Source organism: Micromys minutus, assembly GCF_963924665.1.
Source record: "Micromys minutus genome assembly, chromosome: 1".
Lineage (NCBI taxonomy): Eukaryota > Metazoa > Chordata > Mammalia > Rodentia > Muridae > Micromys > Micromys minutus.
The window spans coordinates 97,039,555-97,066,645 of NC_137969.1; the positions used below are offsets into that span (position 1 = coordinate 97,039,555).

Sequence of the window (27,091 nt, forward strand, 5' to 3'; positions counted from 1 at the left end):
ACTTTTAAGATGATCAAATTAAAAGTATTTGTTATTGCCGGTTCTGGGGAGCTTCAAAACTAGCTTCCAAGGATGGAGGGAAACGTATGGATGCAGAGAGGAGTGACAGCTGCGCTGGAGAAGCCAATGGAGTAGAGGGAGCAAGGCCTCTGTGATCTGGTTCCCTGTGTGGAGTGTAGTTGGGGAATGAGCTCTTTTCCCACAATGCATCTCACATTGAGGACGGAGGTGGCTTTGCAGTAATGTGCAATTTCTGTAGAAGCTAGACCCTTCTCTATTCCTAGGGTTGGCTTCCAGGTAAGGTGACAAAGAGGTAAGGTAAGCTGAGCCTTTGAGTCTTGAGCCAGAATGTTTTGGAGAGGTTCTGTTGGCAAGGGCAGTGTGGCTCTGTTGAGCTGTTCACTGTCAAACAGGCTTGCGTTCTTCCCAGGTCCTTTCTTCGCTTTCTCCAAGACACCCACCACCTCTTCTTGACACACACCCTAGTTTCCTAAAGCCAGCATTTGCCAGTGCCTTGCACTGTCCTAAAGTACCAAGAATTTAGGTCCAGACCCCACCCTTGTAACCCCTGATGGGGAGACCAGCATCCTCTTTGCTCTCATGGTATGGTTGTGGAGACAAGGAGACAGGAGGTTTCAACAACTTCGTGATTGGCAGAAGCTGGGAGTAAAGGAACTTGATGCATTGTAACTCCACATACTTTTCAAAGTCCTGGGTGTTTGGCTGTAGTTGAAGGAGGGAGAGAGCCAAGAGCTGATTTGTTGCTAGGTGAGCAGACGCTTGCCTCCTAGGATACCTCTATAAGAGATCTTCTTTTCTTCCATCCTTCCTTCCTTCCTTCTGTCCATCCTTCTCTTCTCCCTCCCTCCCTCCTTCCCTCTCTCCCTTATTTCTTCCTTCCTCCCTTCCCTCCCCTCCTCTCTCCCTTTCCTTCCCTCATCTCCCTTCCTTCCCCTCCCTCTTTCTTTCTTTCTTTCTTTCTTTCTTTCTTTCTTTCTTTCTTTCTTTCTTTCTTTCTTTCTTTCTGTCAAAGGCAGTTAGCCCTACAAAGATGCATACTTCCTGCGCCTCCCCTGCCCCTTTTATTCCTTTGTGCCGATCAACCAAGAGTGGTAGGTTGAAAAGTTGAACTCCCACAAATGGGATGATAAACAGTTATCACCTGCATCAGGTATAAAAGCCGGAGGCCACCTTGGCTGAGTGTACTTCCCATCCTGCTTGGGTTCTGGTACACCCCTTTGACAAAAGAAAAAAAATTGCTTGTGAAGGTACTTTTACTTTGGTCATGTATTCCTGTACAACAAGGAGATTATTCTTTTCCCAGTGTTTACAACAGGTTCTGCTAACTGAACTGAAGGAGCTATGGAACCCAGGGACCCATGGAAGAATGGTGTTTCACTCTCTATCCGTGTTGCCATGGAAAGCTCTCATCAGCTTGGGAGAAAAAAAACCAAAAAACCAAAAAACAAAAAAACAAAAAAACAACAACAAAAACAAACAAACAAACAAACAAACAAAAAAAAAAACAGTGTATAGCAATCTTCCCCTTTTCCAGAAGACTTGACCCTGAATCTACAGAGCAGATAGATTTGCTCTCCACTGGGCCCCTGGAGCCCACACTGAACTCAGAAATGGTGTTATTTTAATTGTTCAGCGAGAAATACGACAGGTTGTAAATTAGGCTAATTGAGCTGCCGAATTCTGGTTTCCTGCAATTTAAGACTCTATCCTGGGCATAAATGAAATATTCAGAAAGCAGAGGAGCTAGAGATGAAACCTTCAGGGGGAAAAGTTAGGTTTAGAGGAAGGTCTTAAAATTCCAGGGATTTAAAGTTCAGGCTTCTGTGTGGGCCTCTGCTGCAGGGACCAGAGTGTTAGTGGGGAACTGTGGAAGCCATGAGTCTGGCAGTTACCCTGGAGTGCGGAATAAAGGGTTGAATCTGGAAAGTTCTTCAGCGTTGGCTCTTTGAGATGGAGCTCTGCTCTGGATTTCCTCACTCAGATGTTATCTAGCCCTTTATGATTGGTGTTGTAGCTGAAAGAAATGAAAGCATTAGTTACCCAGGAGTGAGGAGAGGACGTTCCTTTCTGAGAACAGAAGATTGGCTGCAGCCAACCAGACCTCCTCCAGTGTGAGCCCCTTTCCCGGACTGAGTGCCCCCGCTTTCTCACAAGTCTGAGGTCATTGGGAGCATCAGAAATGTTGACCCCCCCTCCCTGCACACCAACTGATAACAAGCTGCTGACTTGGGAGGATTCAGGCGTATAAGGAAGTCTGAGGCAAAAACAGTGGCCTGGATAATTTCAGTAAATCTTCCTGGCAGCCTGCATGGAATGTGTTTGTGTGGTGTGAGGGACCCTGTGCCTAATGAATGGAGAGTCTCCAGCCACCAGGACACTGGTGAGCAGAAGCCTGGCTTTATTTGGGGTGCAGGTCATGCATTCTTAATAAAGCAAAGCAGAGAGAAGCTGAAGTGCCCAGCCTCTCCTGCTGCTGTTTCCTCAGGTGAGGCACTGGGAAGAAGGCCTTCAGGGGCCTGTAGCCTGTTTACCTACTGAACGAATCCTCTATGCACCTCAATGCCCCTGCTGCAGAGATAGAGTTAGGTCCCTGGAGCTTGCAGCCTCCTGGGACATGAGATAAGAGGAGGAAGGCGCTGTAGTCCAATGGAATATGAATTTCAGAGCACAGAGGCTCAGCTTTGGTTCTGTGCAGGCTGGCTCTTGAAAGGCTTCTGAATGAAAGGAAGTGGAATTTTAGCTGAGATAATACAGCTCTACAGTAGCATAGCACCCGGGTCTAGCTGTCTGCTCCTCATTCCTGTCTGAGCTGCACAGGTCAAAGATCAACGCATGCAGAAGAGAGAAGGGGCCCCAGGGATTTGGTGGGATATGCAGGCAGGAGAAGTCTTTGGTCTGAAGGATGCCATAAGATTGGGGTATGTACCATTACATTTGGTACATACAATAGTTTCAAATGTTCCCGAAGACTGCTAATCTCTGCTGGGTGTTAGACCCAGTCACTCACGGTGGTGGACAGAGAGCTTTTAAATGCTGCTGATCTTACCAGAGCCAATTAAAAGTGCAGTGCTGGCTGAGGCTGCCCTGGGAGCTTAATTTATGGAGCAACTACTTGGTGCAGAATGCAGGGTGAGATGCGCAGGGGAGCAGAGACAATGACTAGCGTGGTCCAGGCACAGACTCTTAAATATGGCAGGATCTTGCTTGTCCTTTTTGACAGAGCCAGGCTATTCGCCGGTCACTTGAGATCTAGCCTGGGATAAACAGCAGAAATGTGACTGGCGATACTAACTACTTTTCTTAGAGAGCAGAGCATGCTTCTGACGCCGTGTTGGCTGTTTCAGATGTGACATTTCTAATTAATTAAAAAAAAATTCCCAAGGCAGGTTTTATTATGTGTATTGTATGGATGAGGAAATGATCAGAAAGCTTGTCACTGGCAGAGCTGGGACTCCAGCGCAGCCTTGTCAAATGCTGATGCCCTGTCTTCTTTTGACTGAACCGTGTATTACACTGAAAGCCAGGCCTGGGACAGCTGGTTACTCTAGGACCAAAGGGCATGGGGCTTGCATCTTTGGAGTTTGGAGGTCTTGGAATCACAGTAGGAGACATCAGGGTTACCTCGGTGTTAAGGGTCTTGGAAGGAAGCACTATGGGGAACATTGGGGTTATCCCAGTGTTGAGGAAAAGCCAATGACTCTTTGTGCCAGCCCCACCAGTGAGCAGTGGTGAGGTGCCTGCCTTGAGTGAAGCAAGCTAAGTGAGGGAATGGAGTAGACACACTGTGTGTTCTCTCAGGAGAGGGAATGGAGTAGACATATTGTGTGTTCTTTCAGAAGAGGGAATGGAGTAGACATACTGTGTGTTCTCTCAGAAGAGGGAATAGAGTATACATACTGTGTGTTCTCTCAGGAGAGGGAATAAAGTAGACATACTGTGTGTTCTCTCAGAAGAGGGAATGGAGTAGACACATTGTGTGCTCTCCCAGGAGAGGAAATGGAATAGACACACTGCGTGTTCTCTCAGGAGAGAGAATGGAGCAGAAAGATACACTGGGTGTTCTATCAGGAGAGGGAATGGAGTAGACACACTGTGTGTTCTCTCAGGAGAGGGAATGGAGCAGAAAGATACACTGGGTGTTCTCTCAGGCTGTTGGACTTTGAATAAAGTATTAGCCCCTGGACAGAGAAGCATCTGAGGATGGTTTCAGAGCCTGAGCCCAGGTTTTCTAGGTATGTTTTAGGTACAGGGAACCCAGAGACAGAAAATGAGAGGAAGAAAAGTAAGCCTGGCTCTGTAGGGTTTGGGATCATCTAAGAGGACAGGGAGGGACCAGCTAGTGGATATGAGGAGCTGCTGTCTGTTCTGCTTCTGCCTTTATGGGATGCCTTTTTGAAAGCTGCTTGATTCCCTGAGGATGCAGAGCCTTCAGGCCATGTAGTAAATATCAGAAACACACTGGAAACTCCTTTATGAACACACCCTGCTTTGTAAGCCCTGGTCTATGGGACCCATGGAGACTCATATGAAACATTCGCCAGGGAAGGTGGGCTCTTGGCCAAGTGATGGATAGGGTGAGCTCTCTTTCCCAGCCCCAGCCCATCTGTGTTTGAATACAGCAGCAGTGATGTCTGGGAGATTAGAAGACTGTCAGATCATTTCAGGGGCCTGTATGAATGAAGCTAGAACCAAGCTCTCTTAGGAGTCCCCTCTGAGACTGTCTGGAGGGGGGCACATTCCTGTGGACAGTGGTCTCAGGTGCCAGGCTTTTGGATAGTTTCCTGGCAAGCACTGTCAGCCTCAGGATGGCTGGCTCTGCCTCTTCTTTGTGACCTCTACTCCCAGCAAAGTCTGACCCTTCTACATGCACACACCTCATCTCTGACTCTGAGCAGGTGATCTGTGCACCTCACTCGCAGCAGGTGGCACCAAATAAGGGACTGGTTTAGTGTTGCTCTAAAGTGCCCGACTGCATACTTATTACAGCACTGTCCTGCTGAGCTCTGGGAGGAGACCCCTGGTAAGAATTTCAGGAACCACTGAAAGTGGCTGATAGGGGTACACTTGGGTTCAGGCCATATAAACCACTCTCTGTTTTCCCCTAAAGATAACAGTGCCATTCTGCATTTAGATGCAGATGATCTAGGAGGCAGCAAGGCTGAGACTGGTCAGGTCTAATAGCTAGATTGCAGGTGGCAGGAGAGTAGGTGTGGCCTGTTCTCCTCTCCGGAGATAGCTGAGAGGCATAGAGTGGCACAGTATTGGGCATTAGTGCCCCGGGGCATTTGCTCCTCAGAGAAGACCTTACCAGGAGGTACCCCCTCTTGGTGAGATAGTCACTCGCAGTGCAAGAGACAGAGGGTAGGAATAAGGAACAAAAAGGGAATTTATTCTCAGAATTGAAAGCCTGTAGGCCTCACTGAGCTGACTATGCCCTGCACTCACAGCACACCCTAAGGATGGGTTGTTGTTTTGTAAAGAACCTGGAGTCCCAAATTACCATCATTTTTGAGGAGCAGTCGACAAAATGTGGCCGCTGCTGTGGCGCAGAGTGTTTTCCTGCGGTGGCTTCCTTCAGTTCCTTGGCTTCCGAAGCCGGCAGAGCAATGGCTTCTGGAGGAGCCCGTGACCTGCCTGACCAGGAGCCCCATGTGTGGCCTGCACCATGAGTCTCAGCCGGAGGAGCGGACCTGGCCGATGGCGACACTTACCTGCTGGCTGGAGCCGCAGGTCACACTGGTGCCAAGTTTGACATCGATATGCTGGTTTCACTTCTGAGGCAAGAAAATGCAAGAGACATTTGTGTGATCACGGTTCCTCCAGAAATGAGATACACAGACTACTTTGTAATTGGTGGTGGGACTTCCACTTACATGCTATGAGGGTCCACTACACTGTAAAGCTGTGTAAACACCTGAAATGTAAAAGTGATCCGTATGTCAAGATTGAGGGGAAGGACACTAAGACTGGCTGTGTGTAGACTTTGGCGGTATGGTGAGCCATTTGATACTTCCAGAAACCAGAGGAACCTACAAATTAGAGAAATACGGACTCTACATTCTTTTGATGACCAGTTAGCTAAGATAGCAGCTGACATGTTACCGAAGACATCATTCTTGGACTAAAAGACAACATTTTATCCCTGACTCCAGTGGAGTTCAAATGCAAATAAAAGTCAATGCCATTCAAACAACAACAAAAAAAAAAAAAAAAAAAAAAAAAAAAAAAAAAAAAGAAGGAAAGAAAAAGAAAAGTCAAATCTTACTTCTTAGTTGCTGGTAGGGTAATAAGATTCAGAATGTGTTGGGGGGATGGTTTTCTTGAGCAGGCCAGGGCCAGACCACCTGAGAGACCCCAAGCTTAGTCACAGACTCTCACGGTGGCACCTGGGGCCCCCATGCAATTTCATTACTCCAGAGGATTCTCCATGGCTAAAAGTATGAGGGATCAAAGTTTGAACCCTGAGCCAGCTCCCGAGGGGCCGCAGGCATAGTTTGAAATGGGATGTGTCTAGGATCACTTTATAAAGAAACACGCTAAAGAATTGACGTTTTCACTACCTAACTGCCTGGTTGTTGCAATTTAGGGATGGAAAGAGACTTTTTGTCAGATAGTGAAGCCTAATCACTGCAGACAGGCTGAGTAAATGAGGCTGAGGTGTGCTCCGTGGCATCAGACAGCCGCTCCGTGGCACCACAGAATAGAGTGGCAAGGGATGAGTCCGTGGTTTCTTAACTAGAAAGAGCAGCTTACAAAGGCATGTATTGCATTTGCTTATGACTTAAAAGCAAATACAGACCAAGTCTGGCGAGGCAGCCCTCAACTTTCCAATGATGGCTTTTTGGAAATCCAGCGAATGACTGATTTTATTTTTTCTTATTTTTATATGTCTGTGCTAACTTTAGGCAATCGTTATAGTTCTCAAACCAGAGGAGAAAAGCCCCCCCCCTCTTTCTGTGTGTGTGCTCAAGAGTGCATGTGTGTATGCACGCACACACATTTGAGGATCAGATAAAAAATGAATAAATACTTTGGAATTGTTTAGAATTATGCTACACAGTTTCAAACGAAGAAATGGGGCTGACAATGGCCTTGCCATTTTCTCTAGCTTGTAATTATGCAATGAAATCTTCTGCGAAGACTCAAAGACAGCAGCATTTTTAATATATACCCAGTTTCAAACTATTAAGCAACCAACACATAGACCATGGGCACAAACATGAACCTGGAATTACCTGTTCCTCACACCACAAATTGATGGTAGCAGCTCACACATAGTAGGTGCTCAGAAAATGATTAGTTCACCCCTCTCCTACCTACAAGCAGCGCATGCTGTGATTTCCTTGCAGTAAAATCACAACTCTTAGAAGCAGACAACAAAGAAGCTACTTTGGATTCATTCCTCTTGGATTTAGCTGTTTGTTAAGCCAACACCAGTGGTTTTTATCTGGTGGCCTGAGAGATTAGTACCCACTTTGAAGCATGTGTGCTTTTAAAGATGAAAACAACATAGATTTCTAGCCTGGCCTGTGGCACCTTTGCTCTGAGGAGAGGAGGGTTTCCGCAGGCACATCTTCCAGCTCCAGGTACCTGTGTCTAGGAGCTGAGCGACCCTGCTACTTTGTAACCAGCCAAATGGATTTGAAAGCACTTCTCTCTGCATCTAGGGGAGGCAGTTTCTTTCTCATGTTCAGCATCATAGCCTCTCATTTCCTGGGTTACTTTCACCGTATTTCACAGACATTATTGAGTAGAAAACAGCCATTAAATATTCCCCAAGTTATTAATTCATTAATAAGCCCATTAGGCTCTCTGGCTGCTTTGCAGTGACTAATGGCAAGGACCCCTCCTCTACCCAACTGCCATTCTCAGTTACATATGCCCCTGCTGGGCAGAGCTGGGCCAGGCTGGAAAACCGCCAAGAGTTGTAGGCTGAAGTGACTATAGATTTGTGTGTGAATTCTCCTCCGTTACCAAAGGAAGCTTTGCAGAAGCCAGCACATCAGATAGATGCACGTTGTGTTTGTGATTAATGATTCTAGTGTACCGGTCTACCATGCTTTCTTCAGAACAATTATTTTAACTGTACCCTCCTTCAGGGAATTGCTCCTTATGGTTAATAAATCAGCAAATGATGGAGAATTCTTAAATGAAGATAATGGTGGTATGCTTCCACCTGGATGCCATTATGCTGTGATAGTAAAAATTATAGGGATCTGCTGCTGCTGCTGCTGTTTCTCCTACCCCTTCCCCCTTCTTCCTCCTTTTCTCCCTTCTTCTTCCTCCTCCTCTTCCTCCTCCTCCTCCTTCAGACTTGGTCCCAACAGAAGCCCCAAGGAAAGCAGATATTTGGAGCATTCTCTTGTCCAAGGAGCTGTGTTAAACACTTTTCCCCACTCGATCCTTCTACGAATCCTTTCAGAAAGGCAATGTCGGTTTCATGTTATGGGACTCGCTAACTCGCTAGAGTTAGTCCAGTAACTTGCTTGAGACACACAGCCAGTGAATGACACGAGCCAGTTGCACATAGGACCTGGCATCAAAATCAATGCTGTTTTTAGGTTTCTGCATTTTGGGGGTTGTCTTACATAGATGTGGGCATCCTGTGATTTTTGCCACATAGGTGGGAGCTGGGACATTGGATAAAACCTCATAATAAATGTCCATAGTATATCTCTTGTGATGGTAAGTTTGATGGATTGTGGGAAGACCCAGTGTCTGAGTACCTTGGTGGGCATGACATGTTATATGTGTCTTCAGTTTTTAAATTCCTTTTTTATTGGATATTCTCTGCATTTACATTTCAGATGTTATCCCCTTCCCACAATTCCGTCCCTACCCCCTCCCATTGTTTCCATGAGGGTGCTTCCTTTCCCAACCACTAACCATAGGGAGATTTGTCTATGAGATATATAGGATGTCTGTGTCTGAACATACCACTAAATAATGATAGGTCATGTGCTCATGGTCACTCAGATTTGAGGTGGGAAAAACAGTTTTCCACTGTCAGTGTGACACAAGCTGGAGTTAGTCCAGAGATCCAGCTGTAAGGCACTTTCTCAACTAGTGATCAAGGGGGGATGGCCCAGCCCACTGTGGGTGGTGCCATCCCTGGACTGGTAGACAGAGTTTCCAGTTTTCTTTTCTTTCTTTCTTTCTTTCTTTCTTTCTTTCTTTCTTTCTTTCTTTCTTTCTTTCTTTCAGCTCATTATAAACAAATAGTAGCAAGGAGTCAGAGTCAGGTCATAGCTATGCCTGCATTAGTGCATCTGAAAAACACTTGGGTTGCTTGAGACGAAATGGGTGGGCCCATGGCAAGAATAGCAGCTGGCCAAGGAGAAGCTCTGAGAAGCCTTCTGGTCTGGGTATAAAGGTCTCCAAAGGACCTCATGCTAAGGTTTGGTCCCCAGCCAGTGGGGATGTTGAAATGTGATTGAATCACGAAGGTTCCAACCTCGTCAGTGATGGATTTTGGAATTGATGACTCCACGACTCAATTGGTTATTGGAAGGTAGGCTGGTTGGAGGAACAATTCTTTGGGCTATGAATGGGGTATGCCTTTAGAAGATATGTCTGGTCTCTGGTCCTGTTCTCTCTCAGGGACTCTGCTTCCTGGTTGTTCTGAGGTGAGCAGTTTCCCCCTTCCCCTTCACCCCAATATTTCTACCCCGACACATCCCCAAACACAGTGCAGCCCATGATTTGTGGACAGATGTGAGCCCAAATTAATTTTTCCACCTTGAAATTGATCTTCTAAGGTATTTGGTTAGAGTACTGTAAGCCAAGCAGCCAGAGGTGTGCCATTTGCTCCCAGAAGAGGCCTGGCATGAGTGGGTGTGCTGAGGGAGGGCTGGGCAAGGCTCTTTAAACTCATTGAAACATCAAGAGAGTGTGGCCAAGGAGCTTCATGGGCCGGATGCCCTGAGGTTCTGGAGGTTCCTTCCTGCCACTCCCCTCACTCACAGCAACCTCTGCCTCTGGGATCCTGCTTCCTTCCCTTGTGTCAAGAGCATGATGGGAAAGTCTGGTAAATATCAGAGGATGTAAAGGAGAAAGACAGACAGATGGTAGCCAAGTAGGTGTTCCTCATGTCTTCCTGAAGATCTGGCTTTTTTGGATGGCTTTCCCCCAGCGTAGAATTGGCTGTTTTCTTGGTTCTAATATAAAAGTTATTCGCACTCTTCTCAAGATAATCAAGTTCTTCAGAAAAACACAAAGACTTTTTAAAATCTATAATCTCATCAGTTGAAAATAAGCAAGTTAAGCTTGTATGCAAATGTCTTCAGCCATGGTTTTTCCTGTGTATCTGCCTGCAGCTCCTGCTGTCTTTTTCTGAGTATAACATCACTTTGTGTTCTTGCCTTATACCACAGCCTGGGTCCTCCTTCCATACCAACACATTTATACATGTTCCTTTGCTCTGGTAGCTGCTGAATGCTCTGTGGATTGGTTGCACACACATCTCATTTGGCTGGATATTGATTGGTCAGGGTCCCTGGGTGGCACTGTTGGTACTTAAGGTGATTGCAACAGAGAAAACATAACACAGGAAATGGGCCACAATAGTCAGTGGTCTACTGCTGTGAAGAGACACCATGACCATGACAACTCTTATAAAGGAAAGCATTTAAGTGGAGCTGGCTTACAGGTCACAGGTTTAGTTCATTATCATCATGGCAGGAAACACGGTGGCACACGGGGCAGGTGCTGGAGAAGTAGCTGAGAGTTCTACATTCAGATCATCAGGCAGCAGGAAGAGACAGATGCTGGGCCTAGCTTGAAGATTTGAAACCTCAAAGCCCTTTTGAGTGACACACCCACTCCATCAAGGCCACACCCACTCCACCAAGGCCACACCCACTCTAACAAGGCCACACCTACTCCAACAAGGCCACATCTCCAGTCCCTGTTAAGAAGCTCCACTCCCTAAAAACCAAGCTATGAAATATGTGAGCCTATGGAGTTATGGGCATTCTTAGTCAAACTAGGGCAGGGCCTGAGGTGACAATGTCAGGAATTTGCTGCTTCTCCTGGTAGAGCACAGCTGAAGTGATGTCAGAGAGATCAGGCTCTGAGATTTCTGGTGGGAAGCCAAAGTCCAGGCAGGTCGTCCAAGCCATGGTTCTGAGTGAGAAATAAGCTACGAGGAAGGACATGCTTAGTGTTGAATAGCCACTCACACTGGGCAGACAGGGCTACACCCACTCCTTGCTTCCTCCTGGAAAACACTTCCCGGTGGAGAGAGAGGAACAGGGGAGAGAGGGATTCCTTCATACATGTCACGTACCAGCATAGATGGGAGTAGGCATCTTGGCAATAGGGTTTTTATATGTCTAAAACAACTCGGAAGGACACACGAACTGGTGTGATTTTACTATGGTATGCTCAGCTGGGAGGACCCGTGGGACCCATCCTGCGCTCTGTGGCATAGTTCAGCAGGCACCTCAGTCTGACAGTCACTGCCTGTCATAAGCGTTGACTAACTGCCAAGCCCAGGCTTGGTTCTTTGGGCATATCAGCATTTTAGTCTCCATGGTCCGTGGCACCGCGTCTCATTCCTTTGTAACAGCGGTCCCCTTTCCTCATTATATAAATGCAGCCCGTGTTCCTAGAAGTGAATGTGCTTGCTGACTCAGCTCTCGGAAGGCATGACACCTGGGCCTTCAACGTCAGCCGCTGGCTGCCATCCTTCCTGGCACATTCCCCCAGGCCCTGGGAGACATCTGTCTGTGTCTCCCACTCCTCCTTCATAAGGGCTGAGCACTTTTCTGCTCTTGATGCATGGGCTCTTGTGAGGTCCTCTTGAAGTCACTATGCTGCCACTATTCCCTACAGGTTGGCTGGCCACTGTTTTCTGTGTCCCAAAAGCTTTCTTCTGGAAAATGAACACTTTAGCATCACCCACCTCATTTTTTCCCTTTCTGTACCACACTCCTGTAATCCACTGTGGGTGATAGCCCAAGAAGTAAAACAGAGTGAGCAGGCGCAAACCAAATAGAGGAAGTAAAAGAGCAGAACCTGTCAAGAGAAAAACCGTAGAGCCCCTTCCCATCCTGGCCCCTCCAAACCAGCCCCTCCCATCCTGGTCTCTCTTATCCCGGCAGCCCCTCCCACTATAGCCCCTCCCACCCTAGCCCCACCCTGCCTGCTCTTGCTGGATGGATTGTACATATAACTGGGAAAAGCAGTTGCACATTTAAATCATTCAGTTACGGTTTCTATGGCCCATTCTGGGTTGCTAGGTAAATATTTTGGCATTGTAAGCCAGGTGGTGTCTCTTGTCAACTCAGCCTCCCCACCCCGACTTCAGGTCCCTGAATATAAGGGCTGTGTTCTTTGCATCTGGTTCTACTCAGGACTCCCTGTAGCTCTTGTAGAAATTTTTAATCTCAGTCTGGGGGTTCTGCACTACCTTTGACCATTTCATTTCTTGGATAAAAGATACACAGGACAGACACACACAACCTCTACATTTGCAGTAAGCCTTAAAAAGCACAAGAGCTGAGCAGATATCTACCCCAAGAGCTATTAAAATCTATCTCCTGCCTGAGTTATTACTTACTATGTTTCAACTGGGCTGCTATTAACTCCCATTGGCTGGCCCTGTGGACCATGTTTCATGACCTCACCTCACCCATGGTGTCCGCTTCTTCACCACCTTCCCTCTGCTCTCTCCTCCTCCAACCAGGTCCCTCCAAACCCACTTGCCTCTAATCCCTCTAGTAACTGGCTGTAGCCAATTTAATCTAACCAATAGTTTTCAATCAAGGAAAAAGTTAGCATGAGAAAAGCTTATAAACTGGGGGAAAAAATCATCGGTAGGTCTAGACCTCCGGATACAGAATTTAGCATTACAATACATAGCAACTGACCAAAACTCAATAACTCTTCCCATAGAATGGACCCATTTTTATTTGGTATAAGACACAGGATCAGATATATTTTGTATGGTCAATGGAGAAAACATTCCAGGATCTCGGGCAAGCTACTGTACTGACTACCACAGCCTTCCCTCTCCAGGTGGGAGGGGATATCACAATCAACCCCATTTTATAGCCTATGGAGTTGAGCCTCAAAGAGGCTGAATAAACAGCTGTGGAGTGATGTGTGTGGACAGTGGGAGGGACTGTGTGAGGGTTCTGTGGGTGTATAGTATATCAGGAGACTGTTGGTTTTCCCAGAGAGGACAGTGAACTCTCCAAGATCATAGCCTGTGTAGATCCAGGTTTAGGGAAGCTTGAAGCTTCTGGCCTGTGTGGACATTCTTTGCAGAATCTCCATGTAGCTATTTATACGCTGATGCGTACAATGATCTGTTGTTTGGGCCGTGAAAATAGACTAGAGAATTACAAGTTCTCAAAAGCATATATATATTACAAACATAATAAATCTTAGAAATTAACTGCCCAACACACCTCTGCAATCAATTTTGTCCTGCGCGTGTTTTTGCGGCACGCTCTTTGATCATCTCTTTATGTGACATCAATTTTGTAATATTCTCTACAGAGAGATTAGAAAGATAATTCAGCCTTCCTCTAGTGGCTAGGCAAATTTGTTTTTATATTTGATAATTGGATGCACAAAGCATACAACTTCCAACGCAGACACGCTCTACTTGTTTGCTGTGTTATGCCCCTCGAGCACAGGGATTTGAATTATTTCTATGTCACGTGACTCCCACAAACATAAAGGATGCAACCTTGGCATTGGCAGTAGCGTTTTCTGCATTATCAGGACACTTGCTGGCAGGGAGTGCCATGTCTAGCTGCTCCATTGTCTTCCCTTCAAAAGGTTCCAGACATCCGGATGCATGGTCTAGATTCTAGTTTGGCATGCTTCCAAACTAATTTTTTTTTCTCCATACTTTATACTTTCAGTGCTGGACAGGCCCTCCTGTCACATGACTCCTGTCATGTGACACCTGATAAGAAACAGCATCTCCAAGAGACATTTTTGTACCATCATGGCCAGCAAGAACTTTGACTGCATGGAGTATAATGTTGACTAAGTTCTTCACATGACTCAGTTCTGGCTCTATGCTCATTCAGTCCCTCCTTCCTGGCTTTCAGGATTTTCTAGAATAAGGTAGAATGGGGCAGAGCAGAGTGGGTTGGAAGGAGGTCTTAAACAACCGTGCTTAGGACAAAAATCTTACCTTGTACAGTTTGTGTGAACGTGCGTGTTGTGTCCGAGCACATGACTATGGCCTGTCCTGGGGTCCTGGGGGAGCATGTGCAAGGAAGGATCTTCAGCTTTTATGAAGTTCAAGAACTCATTGGGTACCTTAGACTTGCCTTAGCTGATGGGGTTCTGGAGGAGACATAAGTGGGGAACTCCTTTTGAGCCAGCTCTGACTCTAATGCCACTCCCTTCAGGGCTAGAGGACATGCCTCAGGGGCAAGTGCTGTAAAGAGACACCAGGAAGGAATCCAGTAAATGATTGTCTGAGTTAGAGTTTTCATTGCTGTGAAGAGGTACCATGACCAAGGCAACTCTGATGAAGGAAAGAATTTAGTGTTGGGGCTCACTTATAGTTTTAAAGGTTCAATTTATTATCATTGTGGCAGGGAGCATGACATTATGCAGGCATACTTGGTGCTGAAGAAGCCAAGAGTTCTCCATCTTGATCTGAAGGCAGCCGGGAGGGGACTCTCTTCTGTACTGAACGGAGCTTGAGCATGGGAGACCTCAAAGCCTACCTCCACAGTGATGCACTTCCTCCAATATGGCCTTTTCCCATGGGCCAACAATATTCACACCACCAAATGATGACAGTAGCTATGCCAGACTCATCAGTGTCACCTGTGATCATCAGTGTTAACTCTTGTGACAGGATGCTGTGCTGAGTGTCTCTCTGATCTAGTGAATCTCCTTGTTATGTATTGAACATTATCTCTGCTTTCCCTTAAAAGACCTTTTGGAGTTGAAACTTTAATGTCTATGCTTGCAGCCTTAGTATTAACAGGTAGTCATTTAAGATAATGCCTTTAGGGTCTGGGGAGATGGCTCAGTGAGTAAGAGCACCTACTGCCCTTAAAAGAGGTCCTGGGTTCCATCCCCAGCACCCATGTAGCAGCTCTATAATTCTTGTTTCAGGGATCTAATGTTGTCTTCTAACTTCTGTGGGCGCTGAACATACATGGTGTACAAACTCACATAATAATACTCATACACATATACATAAGTGTGTGTGTGGGGGAGCTGTTGGAGGGAAGGTGGCAACCATTGTAAATGTTGCCTAAATGGTTAGGTGATTCCTGGCCTCACATGAGTGCGATATCCTCCATGCTTCTTAGCCAAAAGCCGCTCTGGAAGTCTGAAAGATCTGAGATATTTCATCTGCTCTTTGCTGCAAGAGAAAAATGATGGAGTTCAGTTCTAGACAAAGTAACTGTTAGAACACACAACAAGCGCTATTCAGTACAGGGCAAAGAACCTAGAGAATCCACTCTGAAAGTGTCTTGTCTACAATTTCAGAAAACGGTGTCACAAAATACAGAGAACACAAGCAGACATAGGGAGACACAGGGATGTAAGTCAAGTCTTCACAACAGTCTGGCCAGCTCTGCCCTGAGATGAGCTTAGGGAAGCAACTGTTGCAAATATGTACAAAGATGAAGGAAAGGGGGATGCTAATAAACAGACTGAGATGCGAACGGAGAAGAGAAAGCTGTTTAAAATGTAAAATTTAACAGTGGAAATATAACGCCCAGGGTGAAAGGACTGTGGGCTGGAACTTGAAGCAGGGATGGAACTGGAAGAGTTGCTGAACCTAGAGTTAGATTAATGGAATGATTCAATCTGACGAACACCATGTCTTACAATGAGAAACTTTGCAAGCAAATTGGAGTGGGGCACAACATGTTACTTGTAACGAGAGTGATGATTCTTTAAAACCCAACTTGTTAGGGCATCAAGAAGCCAGCCAAGAATGCGGTGATGCATTTAAAATAGTAAAAGAACATTAGGAACCCGTTAACTGTTAAATCTGAATCAAACAAAGCATTCGTGAGGTGGGAAGGTGAAATAAGCCTTTTCAGCTAAGTCAGTGCAATTCGTTTCCAAAACCTGCAGTATATGAGAGAGGAAGGGTTAGAGTTCCATAACTTTGTATGTAGGATATGAGAAGTGGGGAGATGCTCAGTGGTTCAGAGAGCTTTCTGCTCTTGCAGAGGGCCTGAGTTTCTGGCATCCATGTTGGAGTAGCCACAGCTACCTGTAATCCAGCTCTAGAGGATCTGATGCCCTCTTCTGGCTTCCCCAGGTACTGCATACATGTGCACACAGACACACATAATTTAAAATAAAATAAACCTTAAAAAGATATGTGTACATTTACATATAAAATATGCATGTATTTATAAATTTACATGTAAGTTATGCATACATTTCTGCATAAGATATGCGTACATTTTCTTTCAATTCAGTTTAATTAAAGATGACTTTTGGGGCCAGGAGGAAATTAGAAGAAGTAAATTGGGTTAGATATGATCCAAATACATTGTATAAATGTATGAAATTACTTGAGCCCGCATAAAAAATTAAAAGGAAACATACAAAAATGGTAAAGGCACCATTGGGTTTACTATATATGTAGATCATGTGACAAAATGGTTGCATACTTATTCTCACATATGAGCAGCGAGTGTGACCCAGAGGAGTAGGGTGAAGGGAGTCATACAATAGAAACCGAGTGGACCGTTGTAAGTGAAGGCTGTGCACCGTAGTCTCAGTCGCTTACCAGATGTGATAGCACAGAGATGTACGTAGCACAAACAGAAAACAGGAAGATGGAAAAGGCACGCTACAACCTCAGCTAAATCTCACCTTAAAAAGGAAATGTTACGTTCAAATTGGACTGCGTCCGTGATTGCATTGGGTGTAAATAAATTAAACGTTAAAGCAGAGACTGCCGGCTGTAGAGACAGATAGATGACCCTAAATGCTGTCTACAGAAGGCCTGCTTGAAATGAGCAGGGGTTAGTAGGCTGCAGGTTGGCAGGGAAAGAGATCGCGCACCAGGCAGAAGGCTAATAAGCAAACTGGGGTGTGAGGATATTGATGCTAGACAGCAGGCCCCAAGCCAAGGAGTCACCCCTCAGACCGTAATGCCTATGTGGCTACAACCAGAAATGCAACACTACTGGATAAAGAAAAGGTCAACTAAGAGAAGACATGTTCCTGGTTGTACCTGGAGATTTCGGAGCTCTGGTCTCAGCGAGTGATGGCAGTGATAGAAGAATAAAGCTGATGTGACCAATGTTTGTAAGCTTCAAGTCCTGTCTTGGTCCATGGTTGTATTAAATCAGAAGTCACTATGGATACAATAGAAACAAACCTCCTAAATAGCTGGAAATTAAGTCACAACGTGTTCACGGTCCCCATGGGAGCTCTGGAACAGCCTCACTGGTGAATGATTCACGGATTCATCCAGCGCCCTCCCTGAAAAACCCTCAAGAGTCACTGCAAGGCGCCTGAGATGCAGCGTGTGTAATACTCAGGTATGTCTGTTTGGGAAGAGAGTCTGTTGAGGATCAGCAGACTGATAGGCACACTTTGCCCAGAGTGTCCCACCTTAGGACAGAGATGAGGTAGAGTCAGGTCTCTCTGAGACCAGACGCAGGCCTCCCCAGGGTGCCTGACTCAGACACCCCTAGACATATCTGCATAAATGACGTTTCCCTCCTTGAAGGGAAGATATTGATATACATACCATACGCTTGTTTGTGGATGAAAATGTGTCCATCCTCTTTTCTGATCATAATTTTTCTATTTCATAAAAGACACATTTCTATTTCTATTAAAATTATGTATTCATAAATTTCTTTGCTTGCACCTCCATTGAAGATACCCATGGACCCACCAGAGTAGGCAGGTTGGGATGACACTGAACTTAACTGGTGCTCGATTTCCCAGAACCTTTGTCTCCTGCCTTCTTCCGTCTCTGTGCTATTTTGAAGGGCTTGAATACTCAATGAGTTCCACTCACTGCCCTAGGCCAGATGGGCAACTCCCCTTCTCTATCAACACAAATTCTACGAGAGAAAATGGCTCTCAATTCTAGAATATTTTGTTTGCTTGTTTTAAATTTGCTTCCTCTATGTTTCCTATCAGACATCATAAATGGCCTGTTTCTTCTAACTTATAATTTCGTAAGACTTTCTCATTATCTTTGTTTCTTCGGGAAGCACTTTTTAAATGAGTGTGTGATGTAGCATAGAATAAAGGAACCATTTCACTCAGTTCTTACAGAGGTTCTTGGGGATCAACCCCATTGGACGGGGCAGAGTAGGCCCACATGTCCTCCTGCCCCACAGCTTTCTGGTTCTTTTCCTCTTCCTACATGGTCTCTCACTTTCCTGCTTCTGTGTGCAAACCTAGATTCCATTTATAAGAGGAAACAGGATATCTAGCTGAATGGTTTGAATGAGAAATATTGGTCATAGGCTCAGGATATTTGATCCCTAGGCCCTAGGTTAGTGGTGCTGTTTGGGGGGGATTCTAAAACCTTTGGGAGTTTTAGAACTGCTGCAGGAAGTATGTCACTGGAGGGGGTGTTGTTGAGAGTTTATAGCCTCGCCCCACTTCCTGTCTCCCCTCTCTGCTTTGTTCTTGAAGTTGAAGATGTGATCTCTTAGCTTCCTGCTTTGGTTGCCTGCCACAATGTCTCTCTGGCCATTGTGGACTTTCTCGGGAACCACAAGCCAAAATAAACTGTCTTTTCCTTAAGTTTTTTCTGGACACGTGTCTGATCACAGGAACAGCAAGCGCCTTCTGAGTCTGGCATGCGATTAATGCCATTGCCCACCCGACTTTCCTGAAGACGGCACGATTTTGCTCCTTATGTGGTTGCCCGGTGGAGTTTCCACATTGTCTTTAGCCACTACCCTGCGATGAGCACCTTGGCGCTTTCAGGACTTGGCTGTTGTGCTGAGTACCACTGTCAAGCATTCATATGTAGGCATCCGTGCCTGTGCCGATCCTGTTTTAGGCATGTGCCATAGTGGTGTATAGCTGGGTCACGTGATAGTCCTTGAGTTTCCCCAATACTGATTTCCACAGTGGTTGGATTAACGTGCGTCATCTACAGTGTGCAGAGTCTCCAGGGGGTGGCTGTCTTCTGTCCGTGGGTACCAGCTGTACTGTGCCCTCTCTGCTGGAGAGCTTGGGTCTCCTTGCTCCAGGAAGCCTGCTGTGGAAGTCTCTGCTCTTCAGGGCATGTGCTGCTCAGATCCGGCACAGGTGTGAGCCTGCTTCTAAAGCCCGCCTGCCCAGCATCTGCATGCATTTCGGCTTGTCTTCTTTGGATGATGAATTGTACTGCAGGGGTGTTGTGACACCTCCACTGGCCCTTTCAGGGGACAGCTCTGAACTGATTTATCTGGGCTTGTCACTAGACATGCATGCTGTTTACTTGTGAGACCTGCTCTCACATCAGGTCAGTGGGTAAGCACCCCACCTCCCAACTCACCAGGAAACCCTTGTCAGCCAATAGCATCATCAGGCATAGCCAGTAGCAGTTCATAGGTTAGTTCCTTCTTTCTGCACATGCTCTGTGGGGCCCACTCTGGCCTGGGTCTCATTGGCTTCCTTTTGCTTGTGTGCGTGTGTGTATGTGTGTGTGTGTGTGTGTGTGTGTGTGTGTGTGTGTTTGAGAGAGAGAGAGAGAGAGAGAGAGAGAGAGAGAGAGAGAGAGATACACAGGGAATCATTTTGCCTCTCTTTACCTCTCAGTTTTGACCACTGTTCCCAAGCTGCCATTAAACTTATGAAGAGTAGACATGTACAGGTCCTGGTAGATTCTGTGTCTGTTGAGAGCTAGCTCCCTCACCAACGGGGCTTCTTAGTGTGTCCATGTGTGGCCAAGGGCTTGGAGGGCTCACTTGAGCTTTCTGGGGCTATCTACGTCCAGACAACCTGTATGACTGCACACCTTTAAGTTGGGGAGTGGGCTTTGGCTTGTGAATCGAGGTGGGGGTCTCATTGTGTATATATATATATATATATATATATATATATATATACACACACCACATATGTACAGGTGCTTGTAGAGGCCAGAAAGGGGTAATAGGTCCCCTGGAGCTGTAGTTACAGGCAGAAGTGAGCTGCCTGATATGGATGCTGGGAAGCAAACCTGGGTTCTCGGCAAGAACAGGGAGTGTTCCTAACCACTGAGCCATCTCTCCAGCCCCTGCACAGCAGCTTCTGAATGACAAGAAGGATGGAGGGAAAACGATTTACAGAGCGGTGGCAAGATAGACCTTAGGTCTTGTATATGCGGCGGTGACTCCCCTGGCTGCTGATGGCTGGGATAAATACGTGTCTACTTGCTCATTGATTTAAAGTAAGGAGCACCACTTCCCCATGCTTGGTCATGTCAGGGCTAGCTTTCTCGTGTCTGTTTCCTCCCCTATGAAGTCCACCCGAGAGACTTTCCAAGGCCTCAAGCTGCTGTGCCTATTTGCTAGTCTTGCCATACAGTTTAATCTAGTTTGTGAGCTTCTAATATTTCCTAGATGGTTCTGACCACATCTAGCTGTAGGGTTCCCCACAGAAGCCAAATGCGTGTGGACATTTAAATACAGCCTACTGGAATTAGATGAATGTTAGACACCGGATCCCTAAAGTCAACTGAGCGGACGCTACATGTGGCTATGTGTGTTGGTCTCTTCCTAGTGGCTGTGACCAAAGCCTGGGGGAGCACCCTCAGGGAGGAGGGTTTGTTTCTCTCGAATTGTAGGGGTTCAGTTTATGCAGGAGGCAGAGCATCCTGGCAGCAGGTGTATGTGGCCGAAGATCTTGACACTGTGGCATTCAGAAAGCAGAAAAAAAGGGGGTTCAGAGAGGAACAGAGTGAGATATAGCCTAAGGACATGCTCTCAATTATGTAGGTCCATTCTCTACCCTCCAATACACACCTTTGACCATCTCTCCTGTGCCATCACGTTACTGGGGCATCAAGAGATGAATCCATTCTTCCTTCCAAAGCCTCCAGAGCCAGTTGTCTCTGGTGATAAGCATCTCATCCTCATAGATGCTCCCCAGGGGCATGTGGGGGCATACACCTCCCTAGGAGTCACACTGACAGTGAAGAGAAACTAGCAGTGTTCTGTTGGGCAGGGAAGGGGGTAGGCCATTTCTGCCATCAAGGACTGTTCCTTTGGGACATTATGTTCTAGAGCTGATGACACACTTGATTTATTCTGAGCTCTGGTCCATGCCGGAAGGGAATGGAAAAAAAAAAAAAAAAAAAAAAAAAAAAAACTTGTTAATGGTGGCATTTCATAGTATCGTCCCATCAATAATGGGATGTCCTTTTAGAACCTGATTCTGCATCTCTGGTGTGCATGAGGCTCAGGCTGTTGTCTTTCTTAACCCTTTCCTCTGGGGCTGTGGTGCAGGTTGCTGGTAGAGATTTGGGGCTTTAAGTGACATTGGGAGAGTTAATTAGGGCGAGTGGCTTGTTCTCACATGTTCTGCTGATGTGAGATACAAACTTACAGAGCGCTGTTAGGAGCTGCACATTGCTTTGGCAGGCCACTTCCTGGCAGTCCATCTGAGATTAAACTAATTTGCTGGGCTCAGCTAACTCCCCTGCAGACAGCGTTTCGTGTGCTCGACTAAAACCTGCTAACGTGTTGTATATACCTTCAAAACAGCCTTTAAATAAATGGCACTCTGTATCGGTTTATTAGGTTTAAGTGAATAAACCCAATCCCCACTGGCATATAGTAGAAACTGAAAGTCAACAGAACAACCACAAGATTGGATTAAATGACAGTGGCCACAGTTTTCTTGAGAGAGTGTGCCAGATGGGCTCTGGCCACAGGGGGTTACTAGGCCAAGAAGATAAACAAGATTAAAATGAAATTATTTCTCATCCCAAATCAGGATTTTCCGCTGTGTTTGCAGCAGGGACTCTTGGGGAAATGCAGCTTGAACAGTGTTGAGCGTGGCAGAGCCTGTGTGTGTGTCCAGTGATAAATCAAAGGATTTATGTATTTAATTTCCTCTTATTGCTGATTCTTTTCCTGTCTCAAAGATAGGAGTTTAAAAGTTAGGGTGTGTACCTACAGGTAGTAAAATGCCATTTTGTTCTTTCTCGCTGCTGGCTGAATCCTCCTTGGAGTTAAAATCAGAGGAAAATCTTGTTAAAGATGCATCAATTCATTATGCAGTGGAAATTCTGTGGTGAAGACAGGCCGGAGTTTGCTCTGAGGTGGGAAGGGATTTCTCCCAACATCTGTGTGTGGGGGTGGGGCGGGGAGGCAGGGGGAGGGGGATGATGGGATTGTCAGGTCACATTTTCATCCAGAGAACCTTCCTGCAATTATGGGTCACCCTTCCACCTCCTGGTTTTTGTTGCACGTTGAAAACGACTCCCCTCCAAGCCAAATGGCCGCTACCGGATCATATACATCTAATCATAGAAAACAAGTCACCTGAGTGTGCAGCCACTGCACGCCATAGGTTAATGAAATTCTGCCCTAATTGCATGTGGTCCCAAGGAGAGACTAAAGGCCACAAAAGCCTGGCAAGTAGGGCTTCATCAGTACAGTGATGGGGAAGCTCTCATTCTCCCTGCTGGTAAAGACTTGTCAGTGCAGCCTGTTTTAGTTGGGAGCACCCACCCACCCACACCTCCATAAGTAACCTCTCATCCAAGCTCTGCAAGCAAGCCCCATAAACTAATTGGTTCCCCAGAGTGAACTTGTGTAAAATCATGCCTTGGTTTATTTTTTTGGATCGTAGATGGAGGTGTAGCTGTTGTTTCTGTCTCCTCTGGGGAGGGTGTAGCGGTAAATATTAAACAATGGCAAAGGTTTCCATTTGCCACGCTACCTCCTGCTACTCTCCGTCCCTGGAGGTCCCTCAGCTTCCATAGATGGTCCCACATTGGTGCTGGCTACTCTCTGGTCCCATGCAGCAGCTGCCCTCTTACGGCACCCTGTTTCAGACTCAGCTCACATTCCCAGCCACCGGGTAAATCAAAACTCTTGAGGCTTGTAATTTATCAATCAGATTTTTATCAGTAAATGCTCACTCCACTAAATGTTCACACAATAAACTCAGGGCCAATTGGTATTGATACTAACTGCCCACCTAGATAAGACAAATTGTCCTGTAATAATCCATACCTTTTAAGGTATTTGTGGTTACCTCTGGCTATTTAAAGCCACGTGGGGGCAGGTCATCCTTCTCCTCCTTCATCTTTTCTTTTTTTTCCTCCTATCTCTCCGGCCTCTCTAAAACTGTATGTCCGCCTTACCTTTTCACTGTCCAATCACATGCCTTGCCTTATCTTGTGTCTGCCCTCACCTGCATATAGACATCGATCCATAGAGATGATTTCAGCAACACTGCCTGCCCTGGTGACTAGGGAACAGCATAGATTTCTAACAAAACCACTATGAAACCCAGCAAGGTTTTGGGGACTTGCCTAATGTGGTTTCCATTCAGAACTTTTCTTGCAGTGGTTGGGACTGTTTTGCCCTTCCTGTCAGCAAATACTTGTAGGTAAATCTTCCTACATCACCCCTTGGACAGAAACCTTGCATGTGACCACTAATACGTGCAGGTTCTTGACCCTGAATTTTGACCCTAGCTGATACAAAGGCAAATTAACTCTCCCAGTCACATAAAAGCCTTGTACTGGATTTGAGCAGGGCTGTATGACTCAGTAGTTTTAGGCTTCATCCTTAAACATGCATTTCTCCAGCAACTGGGAGGTCTCCAGCAGCTTCAATTGGTCCCTTCTTATTAGGGTCCTGTGGAGAGAAAGTTGCTACCTTTTGTGGTATCTGCAGACCCAGGGGGCCTGCCTTGTACTTTCTGTCCGAGCTCTGGTATTCATTCCTGGATGAATTCTGGTACTAAAGAAAGTTAACTCCCATTGACAAACCCCGGGTGTCCTGTGGTGGCTGATTAGGGGTTAATCAACAATGATTGAAATCTAGGCAAAAGTTCCCCTTAGAAGAGGGAGGTAACCTGTGGACAGATGAGCCCTGTACCTAGGCCACAGCAGGAGGGCTTTGTGCTGAGATCTTCAGAACTCCAGAGCTCAGCTTCTCCATGCTTGAAATTGCTTCATTTGTTGGCATGCTGGCTTTAGTGTGAGGACTCACTCATTGGCCTCTGCCCTAGCTTCCATTGTTGACTAGGTTCCTCTGCTGGGACAGGTGGACAATGTCCTCAGAGAGTTTAGAGGTGGGAGTGGGGCTTGTAGCCATTGATCTGTCTTCTGGAGCCAAAGGCATGGGTACTAAATCTGGGCTCTGCTGCTCCAGCTGTGTGACCTCAGGCAAGCCTCAGTGTCCAACTCTCTGCTGGAAAGGGAAGGGAGCAGGAGCTTAAGTGGATCCCATTGCTCCAGCCAGTGCCCGCACTGAGGAACCCATCACACTTCAGTCAGTTTGTGGCAGTGTTGAGTTTTCCATTTGCCTCTTGGACCTGACAAACTTTCCATGTTAGCATCAGACATTGATGCTCTGTCCCTGTCTGGCTCTGGGTGTACCTGTTCAGTGGTTCACCAGGAACTAAGAAAAGTGTGTCCATTTTTGCCATATGAAGATTTCCTTGGCTTAGCATAAATCTTTATTTCCTAATCAGCCATGACTGAGCTCAACCACATTGATCAAAGGAAACCCTATTCTCATGTTTATCCATTTCTGTCTATCTGTTAATGTATCCATATGCATTTATGTATCTATGTATCTATGTATGTGTACTGACTGGTTTTGTGTCAACTTGACACAAGCTGGAGTTAGCACAGAGAAAGGAGCCTCAGTTGAGGAAATGCCTCTATGAGATACAGCTGTAAGGCATTTTCTCAACTAGTAATCAAGGGGGGAGGGCCCAGCCCATTTTGGGTGGTGCCAATCTTGGACTGGTAGACCTGGGTTCTATAAGAAAGCAGGTTGAGCAAGCCAGGGGAAGCAAGCCAGTAAGTAACATCCCTCCATGGCCTCTGCATCAGCTCCTGCTTCCTGATCTGCTTGAGTTTCAGTCCTGACTTCCTATGGTGATGAACAGCAATGTGGAAGTGTAAGCTGAATAAACCCTTTCCTCCCCAACTTGCTTCTTGGTCATGGTGTTTTGTGCAGGAATAAAAACCCTGACTAGGACAGTATGTATCTATGTATGTATGTATCTGTATATGTATGTATGTATGTATGTATGTATGTATCTATCTATCTATCTATCTATCTATCTATCTATCTATCTATCTATCTATCTTCAGATGCCCTATTTTATCCCTCTAATTCACTTTGGAGGTTCCACTGTTTTAACATTGTCAGACATTTGAATGAAACAGCCCAGCAAGTGGTGTTACCTACTCTGGAGTGGGTCCAATGTTCATTTCTTTGTTGTTTGCCCCTTTCACTGTGTGGAAATCTGGACTGTTTCGGAGAGAGGGCTATGTGAGCAATTCTCTAGCTGGCCCTCTTTCCTTTGTATTCCTGTCTAATTTTTAAGGCTCGTCACCATGTTGGCATGTGGTTGTGCTTATGGGTCTGAGCATCTTTAGATTGGCACAGATGCTAGTGGTAAACAAGGATCCAGTAGCCCAGCTTTTCCTGTCTGTCAAGGTCAAGGTTCAGATCTGAGCTACCCAGGTATAATGCATTTATATTATAAATATACTTATATAATGCAAGTATAATGTAGCTTGTGAGTATCTACTTTGTGGAATACAACTATTCATACCTCCTTTCCCATTCTTCTAAAAAATATGTATTTTACTTTTAATTATGTGTATGTGCCTCTGAGTGCAGTTTCCTGCAGAAAAGCATGCTGGATCCCCTGGAGCTAGAGTTAGAGACAATTGTGAGTCACCTAATGTGGGTGCTAGAAACTGAACTTGGCTCCTCTAGAAGAGCGGCAAGTTAACTACCGAGCAATGTCTCCACCTCCCTCCTGCATCATTCTTAATGGAATCGTGTCTTCAGCTCCTAGATTTGTGCAAGTCTAATATAAGTTTTACCTGCTGGAAGTCTTCTCACAGTGTTCTTCCACAGAGGAGAGGATGCTTGCTTTCCCCCATTCCATGTTTTAAGGGAGAGGGAGCTTTGTTGAGCATAGTGAATTACTCTCTGGCTTTAACTGGCACGCTTCCTGTGGGGGAACTTGTGGTCTTTTGCCCCAAGTTCCTGGTTCTTTGTGAAAGAGCCTTTCTACATCTTAGCCCCTGGCTTGTTCAGGGTTGTATCTCTCTTTTTAAAGATACTCAGTTGGGCCCAGACCACACTTCAGACCACAGAGAGTATGCCCTGTATTTTGAAGGCAAAAGACAGACAGTTCAGCCAAACTTCCCCTTCATCCTTTCTCCTCTGAAATGGTAATGCAATGGGCAGGCCTTGTTAAGAAGAGGAGTAACACATTGCCATGAACACAGATGGGAGCCAGACACTAAAGAGTTCTCGCTTGAAATCCTTTGTTAGCACTTGGCATGAATTAAATTGGGTAGACTTTGTAAACTCTTGGGAGCTGAATTGGAAAAAGATGCTTTCTGACACTGGGGTCACACACTCAATAAAAGACAGAGTCTAGATCCATATGGGGTCCTGTTAGAGGCTCCAGGTTAGAACTCTGTAGCCCTTCTCTTTGGGAGAAGGTGAGTTCTGTGCTTTCTAGTGTGGCTCCAGCCAGTCAGACCAGACTGTGAGCCTTGCGCTATGAAGAACTCAGTCCTCATGAGAAACTGGGAAGATCCTTGTTCTCTAATTCTTTACACCAGAAGCAAGTCAGTGACATTGATTATGTCCTTGGTGCCTTGTAAGGTGGCCTGCTGTCCAGGAAGACATTCCATCTTACCTTCCTGGGGTTGAGGAGGACCTAGGAGTTTGGGTAAAACATGGTAGAGCTCAACAGTGGAAAACAAGCTGGGCTAGAATGGTTCACATAAGGTCATCAGCTTCTGTTGAGAGGCATGACAGCAAGTGACTGAGGCCTTGGTAACCTTGGAGAAGCCTGTGGTCAGTGTCTGTGGCTTCTAGACCCTTTCTCAGGAAAGACACAGTGAGGAGAAACTGGATTCTAGCGCTTTGTGTTGTCACCGTTTATATTG

General features: G+C 46.0%; 1 protein-coding gene and 1 pseudogene across 2 annotated transcripts in view; both read left to right on the forward strand.

Annotated features, from left to right (window-relative positions):
* Positions 1–27,091, forward strand: part of SPOCK1 (SPARC (osteonectin), cwcv and kazal like domains proteoglycan 1) — a gene marked incomplete at both ends in the record, with an annotated part of 466,604 nt that overhangs the window by 163,623 nt on the left and 275,890 nt on the right. The gene's annotated exons all lie outside the window — the stretch shown is intronic.
* On the forward strand, positions 5,549–6,193 carry LOC308436236 (mitochondrial assembly of ribosomal large subunit protein 1-like; annotated as a pseudogene). Its single transcript has one exon. The product of its transcript is annotated as a mitochondrial assembly of ribosomal large subunit protein 1-like (transcript).